This window comes from Canis aureus, chromosome 18, assembly GCF_053574225.1.
Source record: "Canis aureus isolate CA01 chromosome 18, VMU_Caureus_v.1.0, whole genome shotgun sequence".
NCBI lineage: Eukaryota > Metazoa > Chordata > Mammalia > Carnivora > Canidae > Canis > Canis aureus.
In genome coordinates this window covers 2967231-2988597 of record NC_135628.1, presented here as the reverse complement: position 1 = coordinate 2988597, position 21367 = coordinate 2967231, and the positions used below count along the sequence as shown (strand labels likewise).

General features: G+C 35.7%; 1 pseudogene; it reads right to left on the bottom strand.

Annotated features, from left to right (window-relative positions):
• The window catches only part of LOC144288461 (elongation factor 1-alpha 1-like), a 100639-nt pseudogene that overhangs the window by 12879 nt on the left and 66393 nt on the right, over positions 1-21367 (bottom strand).

The window sequence follows — 21367 nt, the reverse complement described above, 5'->3', positions numbered from 1 at the left end:
AGTCCTAAACCTATTAAAAGTATAATTTTTATAATAAAATTATGGTATACACAGGCTTCCAAGTTATTGATTTGATTCATCTGTGGACACTATGTTTACTTTATAAAAACAACTTCAGAACTCATTATAATTTTAGTTGGTTTGGAGCTCTCTAGAGCTTGTTAAGGAGCTGCATAGGGAAGACAAAATATGAACATACATAGGTGTCAAAAAAAGATTTTTGAGGGGCCGCTGGGTGGCTCAGTGGTTGAGCATCTGTCTTTGGCTCAGGTCATGATCCTGGGATCCTGGGATCGAGTCCCACGTGCTTTTCCCTCTGCCTCTCTCTGTGTCTCTCATGAATAAATAAATAAAATCTTTACATTTTTTTATTTTTTATTTATTTATTTATTAATTTTTTTATTCATGATAGTCACACAGAGAGATAGAGAGGCAGAGACATAGGCAGAGGGAGAAGCAGGCTCCATGCACCGGGAGCCCGACGTGGGATTCGATCCCAGGTCTCCAGGATCGCGCCCTGGGCCAAAGGCAGGCGCTAAACCGCTGCGCCACCCAGGGATCCCTAAATAAATAAAATCTTTAAAAAATTTCTTGCGAAAAGCTACAAAAGATTAAGTATAAAAATGTTCAAGTATAGGACATTTTATAAGAATTTTGATTTACGTGCATTTTCTTTACTGAAGCACACATTTGTGCAGGACACTAATCAGGTGAGAACAGTTCTATCAGGAGCCCTCATGTATATATTATATCAAGATATTCCATTTTTTGATAGCCCGTAAGACTGAGTAAACAGGTTAGTGGCAAACCTACAAAATAATAAGTTAGAGCCGCTACACACACACACATTCCAACCTCATAAAGCAGATTTATATACATTTACAAATTATACAACATGCTATTATGCCCAAGAAGTTTGGGTTGAGTCCTAACGCAAGAGCTCTCCAAAACCCATTGTCCAAAGTCTGAATAGAGCTCCATCTGTGGCCACCTCCTCACTTTCCAGGTAGAGTTGAGTGGGTGGAGCTGGACCCACTCGTTTTCTCATCCCTTGGTCTTCTTGGTGACCTGCAGCAAAGACCTGCGGCTATCTAGGGACCCCACCCCCAAGGCAGCCCCATTACAATAAAATCTAACCTCAAGTTTATATTAATGTATTAAACTGTGATATTGATCATAGTATTTGTTATCTCCTATACAACTCCATATTTCTACCTCTTGCACAAACAACTTGACACAGGAACAAGTATATACCCTCTACACACACACACACACACACTATTTGGAAGTGGAAGTGACAGAGATTGGGCTTTCAGTCACTGGCCATGTGGCCTCTGTGTGTACGTTATTTTGTACAAAAGTGTTGAAACACTGTGTTGCACACCTGGAACTAATATTATATTGTAAGTTCATTGGGATTTAAATAAAAAGTTAAAAAGTTAAAAGAAAATAAAGATACTTGGCACAGTTAAACAAATAAAAGAAGAAAACAAAAAGCCAATTCAATGTGTATCTCTAGTAGGTATTGTAGTAGGTATTGTATATATAAATAACTGAATCATTAACATCATGAACTAAGAAAAACATTCTTTCTCCTGAAATTAATGCATCTATTTTCCTATAAAAGGAAGTTTGCAGTAAGTAATATTTACAAAGTTCTTACTTAAAAAAATACACCAACATAAACTTGAGGTTATATTTTATGATATCTGTGGCTGAGCAAGTATATATTTCATTTATGCACATTATCCTTATTAAATGCTAAAAAATCATTTTTGCACGATAAAATAGCAAGTCTTTTTTGCATATCTTTTGGAAGACCCAAAAATACCAGAAATAATTTCAAAATCTGCCTCCACGTTAATCTTACATGCAGGGGCTAATGAGACATCTTCTACAAATAGCCTGAAAATCTGAATGAGTCAGATTCGGGCAAAAGAGAAAAAAAAAAAAAAAGTGGGAGCAATGTGTTGATCAACGCCATTGCAGGAGAGCATGTCTGTGAATAAAGTACAAAGCAGACAATTAGGGGAAAGCAGTTACAATTCACTTACAATACAACTGTGTGGAAAGGACCTTCCTTGGAAATAATTAAACTATTGATGGTGTGGATAGGAATGGGGTTGGCTGAAGCTAGTTGGAGGTCTTTGCTAAGCTCTAAGATTACAGTTATGTGACCACAGACTCGCTCACTCACACGCACTCACTCCCTCAAACCGGAGCAAGCCATTTCAGCACCATTATATTCAACAGAGCAATAGCTAAATGGATCAGTGCTTAGGAACGTGAGCCAGCTCAATGGCTTTCACAGGGCAGAAGAGCGAGGCTGGGAAATAACATTTTGTAGCAGAATCAATCAAAGGGAAAACAACCCATCAGGTGGGAGATATCCCAACTCAATTATTGCAAAATCTCCACCTGGCCAACCCAACAATCATTTCAAAAACAACCAAAAATGCTGATATTATCCCTCATCGGTTAATGATTCTATTATAGCTAGAAGGCTAACATTTCTTTATTGAATATCATAACATCAGAGTCATACATTTGCATGCAAATTATGACTTGCATTAAATGAATATTGTAGCTGCCAACTAACTGCCTTTTTCCCTATAGTTGGGAATGACCTTTTTTTCTGAATTGTCAGACTCGCTTTGTTTTTAGCTAACCTAGAGCTATTTATACCAACTTTATATATTTGCTCTATGATGCTGAGCAGAAGGCAATTTTTAAGAAGACAAATAAATATATCTCTGAAACAAAATGCCATGCAAAACATAAATATAAATGGTCATAATCATTAAAAGATTAAAAATTCAAAGAAATCATTATATTTAAAATTTTTTAAAAATCTATCAATATCCCACCATAAGCTGCTACATAAAGCCATTCTAAATTAGATTCATCCTTCTTAATATTCGTTTGCCCTTCTAATTTTTATTCTAGAGCGGAGCTTAAATATATTATATAATATTGAATGGCAAAGTGACAAAATATCAATTCCTGGGACACCTGCTTCTTATACCTTAAAAACAGAGGGAGATAGAGAGAGAAGACAGTGTCTATTCTGATTCATTAAAGTTTGGTTGGAAAATATTTCAAATTGTATATACAGCTTGACCTTGAGAAAAATAACTTTGTAGTAGACTCTCATATTCTCTTTGGTCAGGGCTTTGTTGTATTTCATATATTTCTTTCTTTTTATTTCATATATTTCAATACAATCTTAGTCAATTAATTATTACAATGGAAGTGCTTTCCTTGATATATAAAAGTAGAAGAAATGAGCCCTGAGTTTATCGCTTCATACTTTATGACTCTCACAACCTACACTTTGATTTGTCAAGTTTATTTCAAGTGTGTTTTTGTATGAGGTGACCATCCAGATAGTTGTTTTCTGATGTCCCCTGTCAGCAGATGCTCATCAGGTTGACCGCTTCCTGTCTTCCTCCTCTGTCTTGCTCAAGATGTTAATGGAAGAAAAATAAGTGAGAAGAGTCTACGGATGTAGAGATCCATCTCAGGTCCAGGCAACAGTGAGATAATGAATATCAAGTTTTCGGTTTTCCAAAGGACCATCAGTAAAGAAACAAATAAACAAGCAAAAAGAAATGCAGTGCAGGGTGAGGTGGGATATTTAGGGAAGAAGAAGAGAAATCGTGTCATCTCTGTCACCCACAGGGTTTGGAGTTAGAGAATGAGACCCTCGCTCTGCAAAACTGTGATGAAGTTCCATCATTCCAGCACTTTGTTTCCCTGGAATATGAAGGGTGGATTGGATTCACCAACCTTAGCCCTTTTACATTTAATAACTGCCCCCAAATGCACTCTGATTAGTAACTTCCAGCTGATTTTAATGATTATAAAATTATGCCAATACCTTTTATAATTCTAAAACATTTTAAATGTATTCTTTAAAAATTATGTAAGCTATGTATTATTTAATATTTAAATAAGCATCTTTTGGCACGATATTTAAATGATGAGCTATGTAAGGTTGCCAGCATACTTTTAATGCTTAAAAAGGATTATCTGATTTCATAATACTTTGGGGTAAAAGTCTCAGTACCACTTAGAATGATTTCACACACCTAAATGTGAACAAAAATGAAACGGCTAGAGAGGATTGTCAACCATCTCTTTTCTATGCAACTCACCATGCCTAATGTGACATCAAAATTTCACAAATCAAAAAAGCACATTGGATCTTTCCTGACCAGATTATGCACTTCCAAACTCAAAGGCAGTGATCCTTTTAAAAATCATCAGGACAGCCATGTTATGAAGGCTTACATCATCCTGGCGACACGTCCTATAGTCTAAACATGCTCATTGCAGAGCTGTTGTGAGCACAGCCTGAAGGACCAAAGTGAAGAAGGCCATTTGCAAGGCCTGTGTTTGGGGAAGAATGAGGGTAATATTTTCCCTCAGTCTGTGGGCCAGTGTCATTGACACAGGGACTGCCAGGGAGAAGGAAGCAGCGCCGGGAATTACTTTCCCCCTTCTCCCTCTGTGGATGGGATGAGGAATAGGTCTGAAAGGGTGAGATGATTTAGCTTGGAAACAGGGTATAAGATTAAATTTCTTACCCTCTTTCTTCCCTTTGCAGATTAAAACTCAGCCAGTACCTGTAAGGCAGCCACTTGTCTTGGAGATTCAAGTCTCTGTTTTCCCTGGGGAAATACAAATACTAACTTGATCTTCATTTAGCAGTAATCTCTGAAATGTGGCACATGTGCACAATCACGGTGACTTCGCAGCTGCTTCCAGAGTTTCCTCAACCCCAACAGTGAATGACGTATATGTTGTTATTGAACTCGTCAGGTTACTATCGTACTCACTGATGTGTTCATTCGGTAGCCTAGTCAGTAGCTCCGTCAGGCCTTAGAATTGTCATGCATCAAGAATCAATTCTCTGTGACCCATGTAGGTATCCAAGAAAAGCAGGTTGATAATATATGGTCCATATCTTAGAGGAAAGGCAAACATGTGAGCAAAGGACTGTAATATGACTCAGGGTAGAATGTTTGGAGTGCGAATAAAATAGAACCCAAAACGCAGATTTCTAAGCCTATTTATCCTGTATGAGTTTATGCATGAAATGTTTATATATTTTATCATATATATATGTATTCATATATATGAATAACAAGGGCAAAAAAAATAGTTTCTACTTGAGCTTTTTGACTAACATTTCTTTAAGTTTTTATTTATTTATTGGAGAGAGAGAGAGGGGGAAAGAGAATGAGCCTGGGGTGGGGGGCAGGCGGCAGAGGGAGAAACAGACAGACTCCCTGCTGAGTGTGGAGCCTGACTTGGGGCTCGATCCCAAGACCCTGAGATCATGACCTGAGCCAAAGTCAGATGCTTAACCGCTTAGCCTACTGAACCAAACCAAGTGCCCCTAACTGACTTCTTTTTTGACTGAAATCTCCATGTAGACTTGTGGTGATTGACGTTGGAACACACAGAGGATGTCTCCCTGTGTGGCTGGTGGCCACGCTGCGGCCGAGAAACAAAACAGGCCACAGAGGATCTTTTTACTCATTTTTGTAAACACACAAGTGGACTTTAGTCCTTTATATTTCAGCATAATACTAGTGAGAAGAGAAAATCTGCCCTGGAAGAATGAACACGCCACACAGGAAGAAAAGGTGAGCACACAAGAGAGCCAGAAGGCTTTGCCTCTTGCCCTGCACAGGGCCCATCGTCACTTGCCTCTCTGCACCATCAGGACAGAAGGATGGAGCCCCAGACACAGGCATTTGTCCTTTTTGTGTCTCATGGAAAGAAGGGGGAGGGATCTACAAGCCAGAGAGACACAAGAGCAAGGGAAGGGGCTGGGTAATGAGTGAGAGAGGCAGGGAGAGAGAACCTGAGACATTAGCTGAGAGCAGCCTGAAAGCTTCTCATTTCTCTGGCACCCTAGGCAGGGGCTGGGGGGCCGGGAGGGTGGGAAGAGTCATTCCAGGGACCACTTAAAAGACTAGCCATGGTACCTGCATAATTCAGAGTTTCAATTCTACCTGCGTTGGAGTGGAATGAGGTAGGGATGGGGGAAAGGAGGGAGATGGACCCTCCCCCCACCCAAGGTTCACAAGTTATAACAACAGAGATGGGGCAAAGCGCTGTGGTTAGTTTGGAATAGAAAGGGATTCACTTTTTGTAGGGGGATCGGGAAAGGCTTTAGCCCCAAGGGATAATTCACCACAGGCACCCCTAACACCTTCAAAGGAATCCTAGAATGGCTGTACTCGTCTTGAGAATCAGAGTCCGCCAACTAGGAACATCTCCCTGAGTCTGTCTCGCAGCTTGCTTGCACTGTAGTGTAGTAGAACCTTTGCGGCACTTTAAGATACATCAGAGTCGAAAACAGGTTTACTAAATAACAAAAGCCACAGCAATTTGATCTGGAAAGCAGTGAATGGCATCACACAGCTGCGATGTGCTGTCTTTTTCCCTTTCATCATTTTTTATTATTTGCATTTTAATTAAAATCTCCCCACAATTGTTGAGAATAGTTTGTGTGCTGCTACAGGGCACCCTAACAGCTACACAGAACTACTCTGGTAGCTCACACACACACACACACACACACAGGCCGTGATGGAACCACTAGATGTTCCTTCCTTTGTTCTGTGTTCCGATCTTGCCACCTGGACACTTCTGAAGATGGTGATGATGCAATGTTCCAGCCTAACCTCTATTTTTCTCTATTGGGTAAGTCATGTAAGTTCTCTCCTGTACAAAGTTGTTGTGAGCATTAAATTGAAGAAAACAAGATGCTATTTTATATGTTCATAAGCTAAGTAAGATCATTATTAGGAAAAAAAATGAGAATATTCACACTTTCTGAACAATAAGGCATTATGGAGTCTTAAGGAACTCTGGGAAGGATGGTACTAAGCAAAGGTATCTGTACATAGATGAAATTGCAAATATACTGTTTTTAAGCCTAATATATTTATTCCACATCTGTTTTCATTATTCACATTTCTTTTACTAAGTAACTATAGTCTTGTATTCCAGTTCTAAGTAATGACAAAGAAGAAAAGCACAGTCTACAATTAGTGCAATTTTTACACATTTCAATGAGATACACATATACTATCATGTTGATTTTGGTTGTATTTTGACTTACAATTCTTATTATATTTCATCACATATTTTTAAATCCATAGTTATTTTTAAAGGGGAGAAACATGTTTGAATAACTAGGAATATTATATAAAAATTGAGCAAAACGTAACACACTAGAAATAATTATAGTATCGTGATGATTCTACCTTAATACATGTATGATTTTCAGCCAAAATTTCAAAAGATAAGATTTATAATATGCCGAGGCAAATTTTAAGATCAGAGTTATGGGGCAGCCTGGGTGGCACAGCAGTTTGGATGTAGACATTACTTAAAAAAATAAATAAATAAATAAAATGAAATCAGAGTTATAACTTCAAATATTAAAAAGTGCAATGTTGCTATGCCATCCATAATTTTAAGAAGAAAACAGGCCTCTCATTTCCTGAGAAGCTTAGAAGTGTTTACAAACCAGGTAAATGGGCTTCTGGTTTTTGATTCCAGGTGGAAGGAGTTGAAATGTACCACTCCATCCTAATAGCAAATAAACACAACAAAACAAACAACTCAACAGGAAGAAAGATGAATAATTCTCGGATCTGTAAGAATAAGGAGGGGGCACGCACGTGGCTGGCTTAGTCTATAGAGCACGTGACTTGATCTCAAGGCAGTGAGTTCAAGTCCCACTCTGTGTGTAGAGATTACTTTAAAAAAAAAAAAAGCAGAAACAAAAAAATAATAATAAAAAGGAGAGGCCACAGGGCAAACCACAGTGACTGGAGAGAAATAGGTAAATATAGGGAATTCCTACTTACTGGAGATGAGTGTAAATTTCTGCAGAAACCAGGAAAACCTGAACTATAAATGACAAATTGCCAAGAACCTTGGCTTGGATGCCAGTGAGTCTTAAAAACTCTAGGGGTACCCAGTCACAGATGGACTCCCACAATGTTATGAGATTTAATTCCAAAAGCTTAACAAGGTTCTCACAGCATATATTATAGAAAACTCCACAGATACCAGAGCGTACTGTCCTTGAGAGGCCTGCCTTCAGGAGAAACTCGTTAACCAAAGGCTCATCGGCCACTGGGGTGTTTATTATCACAGCATAGCAGACCTGGTGCAAGGGAAATACCCAACTCAAGCCTTCCATGAGTGAGAAGGAAAGTACCGGTCTTCAGTCCACATGAGCCCATCCTGTCCCAACTAAGGGGAGAGAAAAAAACAGAGAAACACTGTGATGTTCACCGTCTGAAAGCATAGGCTCACTGAAAGACCGAGACCCAATATGAGCTATAGACATATTGCTTCCTCTGCCCCCACATCTTACCACCACGTTACCAAAGGCCTACTGAAATAATCCCTTTTACCTGGCACATTACGTCCTGCTACCAAGAAAAAATTACAAAGCAACCTAAAAAGAAAAAAGAAATAACACAAAACATAATTTGAAGAGACAGAGCAAGCTTGAGTGACCATTCCAATTAACACTCGCCGGAGATTGATGTGCATCTCACACTAATGCATGCACGTTGGTCAAGCTAATCCTACCCTGATTATATTTGAGTTAATGTCTCTTAGCTAAAATACTTAGAGTCCAAATCAGCTAAAGTCTTCATGAGTCTATAACTCATGGTTATAAATAGGTATAGGTATTTGGTCATTGTATTAATTTGCTCAGGTAACAACGTACCGCAAGATGGTTGGCTTAAATTATAGACGTTTATTGATGCACAGTTCTGAAGGCTAGAAGTCCGAGATCAGGATGTTGGCAAGCATCCTTCTTTCCCAGGGCTGTAAGGAAGTCTGTTCCATCCCTCTGTCTTAGCTTTTGGAAGTTTGCTGGCAATCTGTGTCTTTGGGACTTGTAAGTGGTGTTCTCACTGGGTGTTCACAGGGTCTTCTTTCTGGGTGTCTTTTTATTTATTTTATATGGCATTCTTTGTATAAGGGCACACCAGTCATATTGATTTAGGGTCCCACCCTACTTCAGCCTGACCCTATCTTAACCAATTATATCTCCAGTGACCCTTTTCAGAATAAGGTCATATTTTAACGTGCTAAGGTCTAGAAGTTCAGTATATGAATTTTAAGGGAACACAATTAACAATCATTGTCACCAATGACTCGTCACTTGACATCTCTTAAAAATTAGCAAAATATGCCTCAACTTACTTACATATTCCAAGCCCAAATTGATATTTAAGAGATTACATTTGCCTTGCTTTCACCGATGAGTATACACATACACATACACAGAGATGTCTGTTATATGTAAATATATAGAATATAATAGTTTATAGAATTGAATCTGTTTCTCTCCCAACCTTAATAAAACTTCTATGTGCCCTTTCAGCATTATTTTATTTACTAGAGGAAGCAGATGTCATCGTGTAAATAAACAAAAAATAAATAAATAAATATTTGAAAATTGAAATATCTACCTCATGCAATACACTATTTAGTCACCACTTATAGACATGCATGTAATTCAAAGACTTTAATTTGACATACATAGCTTTTATATTAATATCTAAAATTTATTTTCTATGTAATTATAATAAAATCGATCATTTCCCTTATAGAAGAGCCCATTAATTAGCATTCAACCTACTGCCTTCCCAGATATATTCATCCTGGAGCTCTTAAACACCTTAGTTATGAGAATTAGAACATAGTAAGCTAATAATTTATTCCTGGGCTCATAAAGTCATTTGATGCTTTGACCTTCAGAACATATTTATTAGTAATGACAAATATACCAAATACCAGTTCCTACTTATCTATAATGCCAAAACAAATTATTAATGGGTAAGACAAATGTTTAATCTACCAATGACACAATTACTTTGTGGTGGTTTTTTTATTCACAGGTACAGAGATACAAATACAAATGAAGTAAGAATGTGAATTTCTAAAGTTTGAAATATGTATACATATACATATATATAAAGAGCTTAAATGTCCTACAGAATTCACTTCAAGGTTCATCTGTTTACTCAGTCTATTGCCTGAGGGAGTGTGGAAGGAGAAAATTTATTTCAGGAGAAAATTAGATAATCGCTGGGGGGAGTTGATTGAATGCTGACAAAGTGTCAGCAAGTTGCTTCTTTAATTTATGGTTTTAATCATGGAAAGTTGGCTAGAGCTGGGAAATGTGCACATACTTTAACCAATATGCCAAGTTTCACAGGGCCCAACATTAAACTTTGCTCAACTAAAATTTTAATACTATATTCAGAGTTCTACTCATTCATTTGTCCATTAGATAATTATTGAACATTTGCTATGTAAAGTGGTTCAGAGATCTGATTACCCTACAGGTTGAAATACAATAGGAGTGTATAGCAGGAGCTTTTATTCTGAAGGACTTTAAGGAAGGAAGCTTCCCAGAGAAAATTATGTTTATATAAAATCTAAAGGATGATTAGGATTAGCCAGGTAAAGTCATCGGGAATAGGGGAGAAAATGTTGGATGAGATAAGGAAGTGGATATTTCTAGCAGAGAAAATAACATACGTAAAGATCTGAAGCAAGCAAGACTATGGCACATTGTGGTTTCAGCTTGTTGGCATATAGGTTATGAGGTGAAACTTTATGCAAGTAGGAATATATAGCGTTTCAGCCATGTGCAAGAAAATTAGACTGTAGAGTGATTGAAATGGGAAACTATGGAGAAGCTTGCACTTGTGAAGAGTGAAAGTAGATTAGCATGTTGCAAAGATCACTCCAGCTGTAGAGCAGAGAATGTACTGAATAGACAAATAACTAGAGGCCAGAAGAGTAGGAGGTTGTTGCTGTAAAATATTAATGTATGCCTGACAAGTAGGCTACGAATAACAAAGACAGAGGAAGGAAGAGGAGTAGAAATGCATATTGAGTATTGAATTCTTGTGCTTTTGGTATGGATGAGGAAAGAGAATTGAAGCCAAGAAAGATGAGACACCAGCTTTGTGATTTTGAAAAGCAGTGTTAATTCCATCAAAACAAGAATGTCAAATTAACTCTGATCAATAGATCATTGCAACCTGTAGATTCAGGCTAAGAAAGGTTTTTGCTCATCTGTATTCCTGTGTCTCAGTCTGGTTCGGTCTGCTGTAACAAAGTACCACAGAGTATGTAGCTTAGAGACAACAGAAATTTATTTCTCAAGAATAAATGTTTCTCATATTATTTGCAAGCCTTGGATTGACATCCAGAGTGCTGAAATGGTTGGGTTTTGTTTTGCCTTGGTAAATCTTGGCCATCTGTGCGGTTGTTTTTGTAAAAACGGTTTGCAGACCTCCTCACTAAGACATGGTGGAAAATCCCTCACCAGTACCCTCAGATCATAACTTATAAGACCTCCAATAATTCAGAGTGACCGAGGTGAGTGTATTATGCTGAAAGTTTAAGGACAGATATCGCTTTTCCAAGGGCAGAATATACAAGACAGTTCGATGAGATTAGAGTCACCTTTTTTGTTTACAGTAGCTTGGAAAGGAAACATCAAATCTACTTTTGGATGAATCAGGCTTTGAAAATATTCCATATTAAGTCACCTAAATCTCTACAACTCTCTCAGTCATGTCAGTCCGAATGCCTAGAAATGCAGGATGGCATTCAACTTTGTCATGCATTGGGTTGTTAGCTTTTGATACTTGCTTAGTTAGTGAATGACTGATATGATACTGGATAGTAGCTGAAAAAAACACCACTTCATTTCTTCAAATACCCACCTATGCTCAAGTGATCATTGGTTGGTTTTCTGTTGTTGAGTAACGCGACCAGTTCAGGAGGTGAAATGGAGTTCAAACCTAAGTAGATATCAATCGACTTATGTAGCTTATCTTTATATAGATTTAAAAATATATATATATTTTTTTTTCCCCAATTTGATTCTTTAGTTTAGCTTCAATGTATTGTTCCCATGAATCTTTGTCACTTACATTGATTAGCTTCAATCAAGGATTCAGAAATGAAATCTTCCACTCATAAGCTAAATACCAATAAATTTCAAAGATGTTTTATAAAACCAAACCCATTTGAAAATTATAAAAAATTTTTATATTTATATTTATATCATCATATCATTATATCATTCTGACGTATTATATCCGATATTGAACATCCTCTTCCTAAAGGCAATACTATTTCAATCTGCGAAGTCTGTATTCCATTCAACTCAGCATTGTTTTCTATATATTTTCATTAAGTTCTTTAAAATAGTCTGTCACACCTGCTGAAGACATGCAATCATCAGTTGACAAAGATGATGAAGATTATTTCACTTTAAGCACATTAGGTGATGCAAACCTTTTAGAAACTTTATAGCGAATTTTCTCTTAAACGTTTGTGTACATTCTGGGTTTCAAGCAATCTTGTGCCTCCAGAGGATTTTCTGCGCTCTATTTGATTCCAAGTAATCGTTATCAGGAAAGCTGACTTGACCCAGTAAAATTAGAGATGTGTTAATATTTCAAAGAAAGACAGACATAGTAAAATTACAATATTTACACCTCAGGTAGAAATTACAATTAACACTATGGTACAAACTATACCTCAAGTGGTGATACGGACCATTCAAGTGCAAACAATCACTGCAAAAAAACAAGGTGACATTTAGCAGGTGAACATGACTCAATGAGCTGTGAAAATCAATTAACCAAAAATAGCTTGTTCCCAAGAAATGAAAGAGATCAAATGAATCCTACCTACTTTAACCTTTAACCCATGTTTGTCCTGAATTATACGTGCTAGACAATACTCACATATTTTCCATATCTTTTCTCCGAAGACCATTTCTTGAGAGGTGTGTGTAAACACCATTCCCATACATACACGCACAACACACACATAACACACTCAAACATACAGAACTCACATTCAACCACATGCATTTGTGTTTAAATATCCTTTGCCCAGAGATGCAAAAATATCTTTAACCATGAGATTTTTATTTACATTTGGTAAAAATCTTGCTCTAAGACTTGACTTAACAAAATGGATGATTGGATTTTTTTTGCACTTTTAAAGTTAATGCAAATAGTGTTTATGAATAAGATGCTCTACATTTAGTCCCATGATCATTTTACAGATAATATAAAACAGACAAAAACATGTGCCAAGTCACTGTACTTTCTCCATCACCTCCTCCCCACTTCCTCCCTCCCTCCCTCATACTCTACAGTACTTTCTCCTTCTTTCTTGCTTTTCTCTTCCTGTCTCTTTCATTCTTGGAATACAGTTATTAAAAAGATACATAAGGCAGCCCGGGTGGCTCAGCATTTTAGCGCCACCCTTAGCCCAGGGCCTGATCCTGGAGACCGGATCAAGTCCCACGTCAGGCTCCCTGCATGGAGCCTGCTTCTCCCTCTGCCTCTGTGTGTGTGTGTGTGTGTGTGTGTGTGTGTGTGTGTGTGTGAATAAATGAATAAATGAATAAAATCTTTAAAAATTAATTAATTCTCAATGGGGAGGTAACTTTTTATGGAGATTTCATTGCAGTTATTATGTTTGTAATATCATAGAAACAAAAATATTGTGGCCAAAACTGAGTAAATGATTGAACTTATCCTTATGAAAAGAGTTTAAATTTAGCTATTTGCAACTGGTAAATAAAAACAGTAAAAATGAGTTTTAAATTATATGATAGCTATTTATAGGGTTGCTTATATCAGTTGTAAATGTTCAAGAAGTTTTTAATTTCAAACTCAAAGAATAGTTTAAGAAACAGTCATTATAATATAGAAGTTAGAGATTAAATTGTAGGACAGTCCTCAAGTATGTGTAAGCCTATAATCCAGAGGCTGAGTAAGGACTCAGTGTTACATTTACTAATAAGGACCTCTTAGAACATCTTGCTAGAAAATGTATGACTAAACTCTTCAATTTAGAAAAGTTATTTCCCTACAGGTATTTTACTGTTATTTAGAATCTCTTTATCATAAGCATTGGTTTCAGTTAGACTACTCTAATTACAGGGCAGAGAATATACGTATAAAGGTAGTTTACTATCCAGACAGTTTCTCCTATCCTACCTCAAGTGGACTGTTGCACGGTTGGTTGATCACTTCAGGTTGTCCATGATGTCATACAAGGCCTGAGCTTTTCCTGGGTTTTTGCTCTTCTTGGTATAATAACTTTCTTGCTCAGGCTAACACTCATGACTATAAATTGTAAATGCTGCAGCTCCACACATAATATTCACCTAAAAATACATCTAAAGACAGTTAGACAAACAGAGAAACAGAAGGAAGCACAGAGAGAAAGATTGAGAAAGTTTTTCTCCTTATTTTTTCCCCTTTTTTCTTCTTCTTGTTTTCTCCCTTTTTTCTTCTTGTTTTTTTTTCCCTTTTTTCTTCTTCTTGTTTTTTCCCCTCTTTTATTTTTTCCCTTTTTTCTTCTTCTTGTTTTTATCAATCATTTTCTTGTTTAATTAGGGATATAAAGTTTTCCAGGAAGTTTCACAGCACATATGACCTATGTATTTTTACTCATTTCTTTTTGTTTGTTTTTCAGACAGTGTCTGGCACAAATGATGAAACTTAATTGCTACTAGAATGTAAGGAGAAAGAGGATATGGGTTGGTAAATAGTGACTGCCTTTGAATCCTTTATATTCAAATAAGCTTACTTTTAAACCATTTCTGTACTGATAAAGAACAGCTGATATTTAATAGCACTATAAACTAGTAATATTAGCCTCACAAAGTGTAAAAGGCAAAAAAGTGAAAGAAACATCAGGAAGAGAGTAGAAATGGAAACTAGGGGACTATATTCTGGTTCTTAATAGGTATTGGACTGGTAACCTGAGACATGACTTTCTCATCTATAAGTGGGGAAAGGAAGAAGATGTGCCTGAAATTAGAAAGGAAAAGATATGGGTGAGGACTATTAGAAGAAATGTAGAAGGAGAATGGAGGGATTATTTTCTAATACAACACTTAGGAATTTTCAGCAGAAAAAAAAAATATATATATATATATAATTTCTTGAATGAGCTGCCATGGGACTAGAGAATTTTGAGTGAGTACTTTCTTTACAGTAAATTGCTGAGACACATGCTGTCTAGCACAAATAATTCAGGGACTTTTCAAGAAGAGATAGTGAAAGTTATACGTTTAGCTCTAGGAGTTACTGCTGCTCTGGATAAAAATGCCTTCTAAAAAGATCCAGGGCTGGTGAAAATAGCAAATCCAAGCTAATTTAGCAACCACTATCATCAAAAAGATGACAAAAGACCGCTGGATTGTTACCAAGAGCAACTGCAAGGATTACTTGATGGAAATAGTAGTAGTAGTCCCATTGTGGGGCTGAAGCGAAGCCTCACTACTCTCTTTAAAATATTCAGAGTGTTTTACCTTGAGAATTAATCAGATTGAATTACATTTTTATTGGGAGATTGGGTAGAAAAAATGGTTGATATTTCATTGCTAACCTCAGTGAGAAGAGAAAATTGCAACTGCTTAGCAGGAATCTTAGTGGGATAAGAAACCCGGAAATATCTATTGAGGATTTAGATCATCCATTTAGACCATAAAATCTGTTTCAGGTTGCTGGACAGAAGCGTGTGTCCTGGGAAAGGAACTGACATATATCTGAATAAATAGCTTAGTATTATCATCACTATTAGTCTTCACAATTAGACTTATAATAATGAAATATTTTTAGTGATTTAGTCCATATTTACATGGACTCTATATGTTTCCTTGCCTTATAAAAATATGCACTAAAATGATATTTTTAACAGTACCAAGAGTGTTCTTACCAGGAGAAGGACAAACTTTTAAATTTTTAATTAAAAAATTGAATATATTAGATCATGTTCATAAAGCTATTTTGATGAAATGCAAGAGTAGAGGCACAACTATCAATAATATATGTAAGATATATAAATAACAGAATTAAAAACATAATTGGGGATTAAAAATTAGCCTTTTGACAGGAATTTAGGGTAAGCTTATACTAGCAATGCCAAAATACTTGCTTTGTAAAGAGCTGATATTTTTTATTTTGACTGGAAAGAATTTAAAATCGTAAACATATTTCATGTTGAAAGTACACAGTTTGGTTTCAAGCACCACAGTCTTAATATGATTCTGATCATTGTTCAATGCTAACATTTCCATTTTCTTTTTTGAGTTTAAGTAAACAGGCATAGCTAAAAGCTGCCCTACCTTTTTAATATTTTGCTGCCCTGGAGAGTTCTGGCTAGACCTCAGAAATAAGATGTTGCTTCACGAGTAAGCAATGTACTCCCACACTGTGATTGTCAAGAGAACATTTACTATGTTTGAAATGTTTCTCCCTTTCCAGCACACAGAATAGGCCTAAGGACTTTCACACACTTTCATCAGGTGAATCTTAGATGCAGATCCTATAAATTTAACAATGCAGTGTACTTATGAGTGGATGTATAATTTGCATTCTTGTAATTCAAGTATTAAAATGCCTATGATGGTAAAAAAGAAAAAAATGACATATAATTTGGCTCTTTGAATGTGTGATTGTTGGTAGTAATGAAAAGTCAATTCTGCTCAGCTTTGTCTAATATAAGGTTTCCTTACTTTTTAAAGCTGTTCCACATACATTATATCCTTAGCATCGCTGTCATTGCTAATAGTGTCGATACTGAACAATATCAACGAAACCAAAATATCCACCATTGGAATTTGATCATAAGGAAGCATAACAGTACTATAGAAGTATGCTTATATACATATACATACACACATACACACAAGGAACTACAGACTAATAGGAACCTGTGCATTTGTTCACAATTTAGATTAGTTTTTCATTTGAGATTGGCTGAATGTGACCTAATAAACCCCTACCATAGTCTTTAATGACTTACCAGTTTTCCTACTGACCAGTAATCTACACAGTTCAAGCAATTGATTAAGCCCATTGTTTTGTTTCTGGACAAAACAGTTGTAAGTTTTTTGTTTTGTTTTGTTTTTTCATTTAAATTCAATTTGCCAACATATAGTATTGGACAGAACAGTTTTATATGACAAATCTGATGATCCCAATATTCTCCCACTATTGATGCCACTGCTCCTCTTCCATCTCTGCTCCCTCCTCCTTTATCATTCTCTTTAAATCCAGTCGAGTTGTTTGAGTCTTCAAGGCACATGAGCTGAGCAGACTGGGTTAACTATAGAACTTGTCCAAAATAAAGACCCTCTCCTTCTTCACAATATATATGCATGGACCCTAGGTAGTTTCCTACAGGCTAGAATATTTTTGTTGTTGTTTTGTTTTGTCTTGTTATGCCATCAGCCTAGATCCAAACACTTATCCCAGTGCTTCCTCATCCTGATCTTCAGTGTTCCCTAGCTGGCCAGGCACTGATGGTGATTGTCTCTGATTCTGCTGCAATTTCTGTCAGTGATTTATCTGTCCTGATCTCTGCTTTCCATCTTCAGCTTATTAACTCAGTAGTAATTCCCAGTAGCTCCACCAGGGACACTCTTCTTTCACTTTCTAGACAAAAATTGCTTATTTAAACAAGCATTAATCAATTGAGGACCACTCCCTTATATTATCCAAACATACTGTAATAAAATCAAATCTAAATAAGTCTATTGATAAATTAAAATTGCTTGCCTAGGATGTAAGCTGAAACAAGGAAGATTTTTTTGTGGACTTTAGGGGCCCATCACCATTTCTGGAAAATACAACTCAAAGAATACTGAGCAAAATTAACCCCAAAGACCAAAAAAAATTCATGGTGAAAAATGCATTTGTTATGGTTCTTATTAGTGTTATTGTGGAAAAGACGGGTGTGAATAAAATTGAGAAGCCATTATTGTTTTGCCTTACAAAAAGTTGAGAGAGAGAGAGAGAAAGGACTCCACAAAAGAGAAAAACACAAAAAATATACATTTTAATAACTTTTATTATAATCTAGACCTTTTCCTCAGCTATGTACATATGCCATCTGATTTAATAATCAAAATAATTTGGTGGAGTATATACAATTGTGAGGTAAAGGAGAATGTTTATAGGCTTTCAACAAATCATGCTATAACCACATTTTTATTTTTATTTTTTATTGCAAATTTCCACTTCCTTATTTATATGAATGCTTTAACCAACTGGAATTGATTATGGTTTATTGTTATAATTACTTTGAAGGTACAGAGTAGTGTCTGGTAGTGAAATACAGTGACAAATATGATTGTCAGTAAGACAATTAGAAGTCTGAGGTATGTATATATTATCCATATATCTAATCAGTATTTGAAGTCTGGGTGTTACTTAGATTACCTGGAGTAAAACAAATAAAAGTAAGAAAAGATACATTGTTATTTCAGTCATGGGTTTGGAAAAGTTCTCTCTACTCCTATTCTCTGGATAAATGTTCATTAATATCATCTACTATAAGTAGTTTCCCCAGACAAAAGCCAGTCAGAACATGAGGCTCACCTGGTATGTTTCCCTTTTCATAAGATTTACTGAACTGTCTTAGGTCTACAACCAGTTGTTTCATGTATCTTCTTCTATTTTTCATTTGTTTTCATGAGTCAGCATGTGTAATACCAGATAATACATCATGACCCACAAAAAAATTTTAAATCCTAAATATCTACAATATATTTAGTGGCTGGGTTCAACTTCTTCAGTTTTGCCAACAACTATGCAATTTACTTATAGGATGGTAGAATGATTCAGCAGATTTGGGAAGGAGCTAGCATTTGCTTGTCTTCTAGGGCTTTGTTGGGATGAGAAGCTAGCAACAGGATAATAATATGACAGACAAAATGTAGTCAACTGATTAAGGCAAGTCTCTGCTCTCAAGATAAAGGAAATCACAAAACTATGTGCTTGGTAAAAATAGGTCACTTACTAGACTCCATGAGCGACACCAGCATTAAAGTCAAATTTATGGTTTTATATCCTGCGGCCCATGATGAAAATCTGTTCAGGCAACACCTTATAAGAACAAAGATATTAGTCTTTGATACGGTGAATAATGCAGCAGTGCAGTGATCAAAAGCAAGGAATTGTATCCTTGGGTAGACTTAAAGGAGGAATAAATAATTGGCTCCCGAATTGAGGTTTTTATAAAAACTCCTGCCTTAAATGCAAACGAGCTAGTCTGACAACTGTAATTTAGCTGAGGGCATGGCTGTGTTTAACAGCTGTGCAGAAACTAGGAGAAGCAGTTTCTTGGGGAGTGACACCATGAGCTGCTAATAGGTCATCTTGAATTTATATCTCTTTTAACAGTAGGGTTAGAACTTTTCCACATCTCAAGAGAAAAAAAAAAGAACATCTCTACACCTCTAAAACAGTGGGATAGATATTTATTTTGAAGGGTGTACTAACTACGCTCTTTAGTAATGCCTGTATTGCTAATCCTTTCCTCTTCCATCTGGAAGTATCTACATAATCAGGTCAGCAGATACCTGTGGCCATGGACATTTTATGTGCGTCTTTTATAAATCTTGAGTTCCAAATGTGTTCAATAGAGATCATTAGAGCTCCCATATACAGGGATTTTGTTAAATATAAAGGAGAAGGTACTTAACGATGCCTGACACAGAGTTAGCCTGATATAAATATGAACTGTGACTAATAGTTTGAATATATACCACATGTATTAAAACAAAATTAAGTTGTATTAGCATAGTGATAAATTGGCAGTAAGAAAATCAGGATATCTTAATTTAACATATTAAGATGCTCTTTTTCTGTGTCCTCTGTGTAGAACTAAGTGCACTATTATAACAAGAAAAGCATGACACTAAAACATCACAAACCTCTGTAAAGATATTTACTGGAAACCTTTACTTCAAGAGGATTTTGTTAAATGATATTTTTACTTTTTCTTAGGATGATATATAATCAAATAGGAGCTTTTACAAATGAAATGAAATATTTCATGTATACTGCAAAAGTGTAAGAAAGCTAATTACATTTTTGATAATCTAAAAAAGAGACTCCTAAAAAATATGTTCTTTAAATAAATTTTAATGTCTTTGGAAATCAGAAACTCTTCTAAGTTTTCTTAGAACTTACTGTTATAATAATATAGGCTTTGTTAATTATAATTCCATTATATATCTGTGCTTGCAATGACAAATACACTGATAGTTCGTATTATAAGTTATATTATGGTGAGTTATTTAAATATAAAATTCATTTTGATTAGAGGAAGGAGTCTTAAGCAAACAAACAAATGCTGTCACCCAAAGAAATTAAGAGCTCTAAAAATGCCAGATATTAAAAAATAGATGTTTCAGGGGTGCCTGGTTGGCTCAATCAGTAGAACATGCAACTACTGATTTTGAGATTCTAAGTTTGAGATTCATAATGATGTAGAGATTACTTTTAAAAAAAGTTCAATAATTAAGGTAGCTGCTTTTAAGTGTCTATTAAAAAAAAAACATAAAATAAAACTTTCTCTAGATTAATGCCTGAATGTTCTCTATGGTTTACTTACCTAAGAAGAAACTAAATTATTTCATGGTAAAGAATGATTAAGTAAACAACATGAGGACAAAATTTCTTTCTGCTTTTAGTTCTACTGCACCTCTGAGCCCATAACTGACAATAAAAGCTCACAATTTTCACTCTGAAAATAGTCAGGTGAATAAAATATTCAACTGAGGATTCTTTGCTGGATTTCTTCTGCTTTTCTTGGAGAGAGCTAATGATATTATTTGTTTTATACTCTTAAATAGGAAAGAGTCAGATAAAAATAAGTTCTTTGGTTACTATATTAACACTTCATTTAAAGCACACATATTAGCTACCAATGAGTTTATTACAAGAGTCTAAGTTTGATTCAGTTGTCCTGACAATATCTGCATTTTCGTATCCATGTATTAAATAAATATACACACACTCACACGATGTTTTCCAAACCACTCCAAAAACAGTCACATAAACTTTCATCTTTGCTAAAGCTGTTCTATCTTTAATTAAAGACAATAGGGATGATAAATGGAATATTAAGTTATATTAGCTTAGAAAAAACTTGACTTCACAATGTAAATTTTCCTTTATAAAATCCCTTTAAAAGTTACAAAAAAGCCATTTAATATCTAGCTAAAGGAAGTACATTTATCACTGACGTTTTAGAAATATGCCAACTGTTGCATATATTAGATAAAATCTAAGCAGATACATATTTTACAGTTTTTCTTTTCTAGGTTTCTTTGCTAATTTCATGAGTGCTATATACTTTGAATGCAATTGGAATTGACATAAAATTGATAAACATATATGGAGCATTTACAGTAATTTATGTCGTCCTCTATCAGGATTGAGTTGCCTTGTGAATGCCAAGGCAA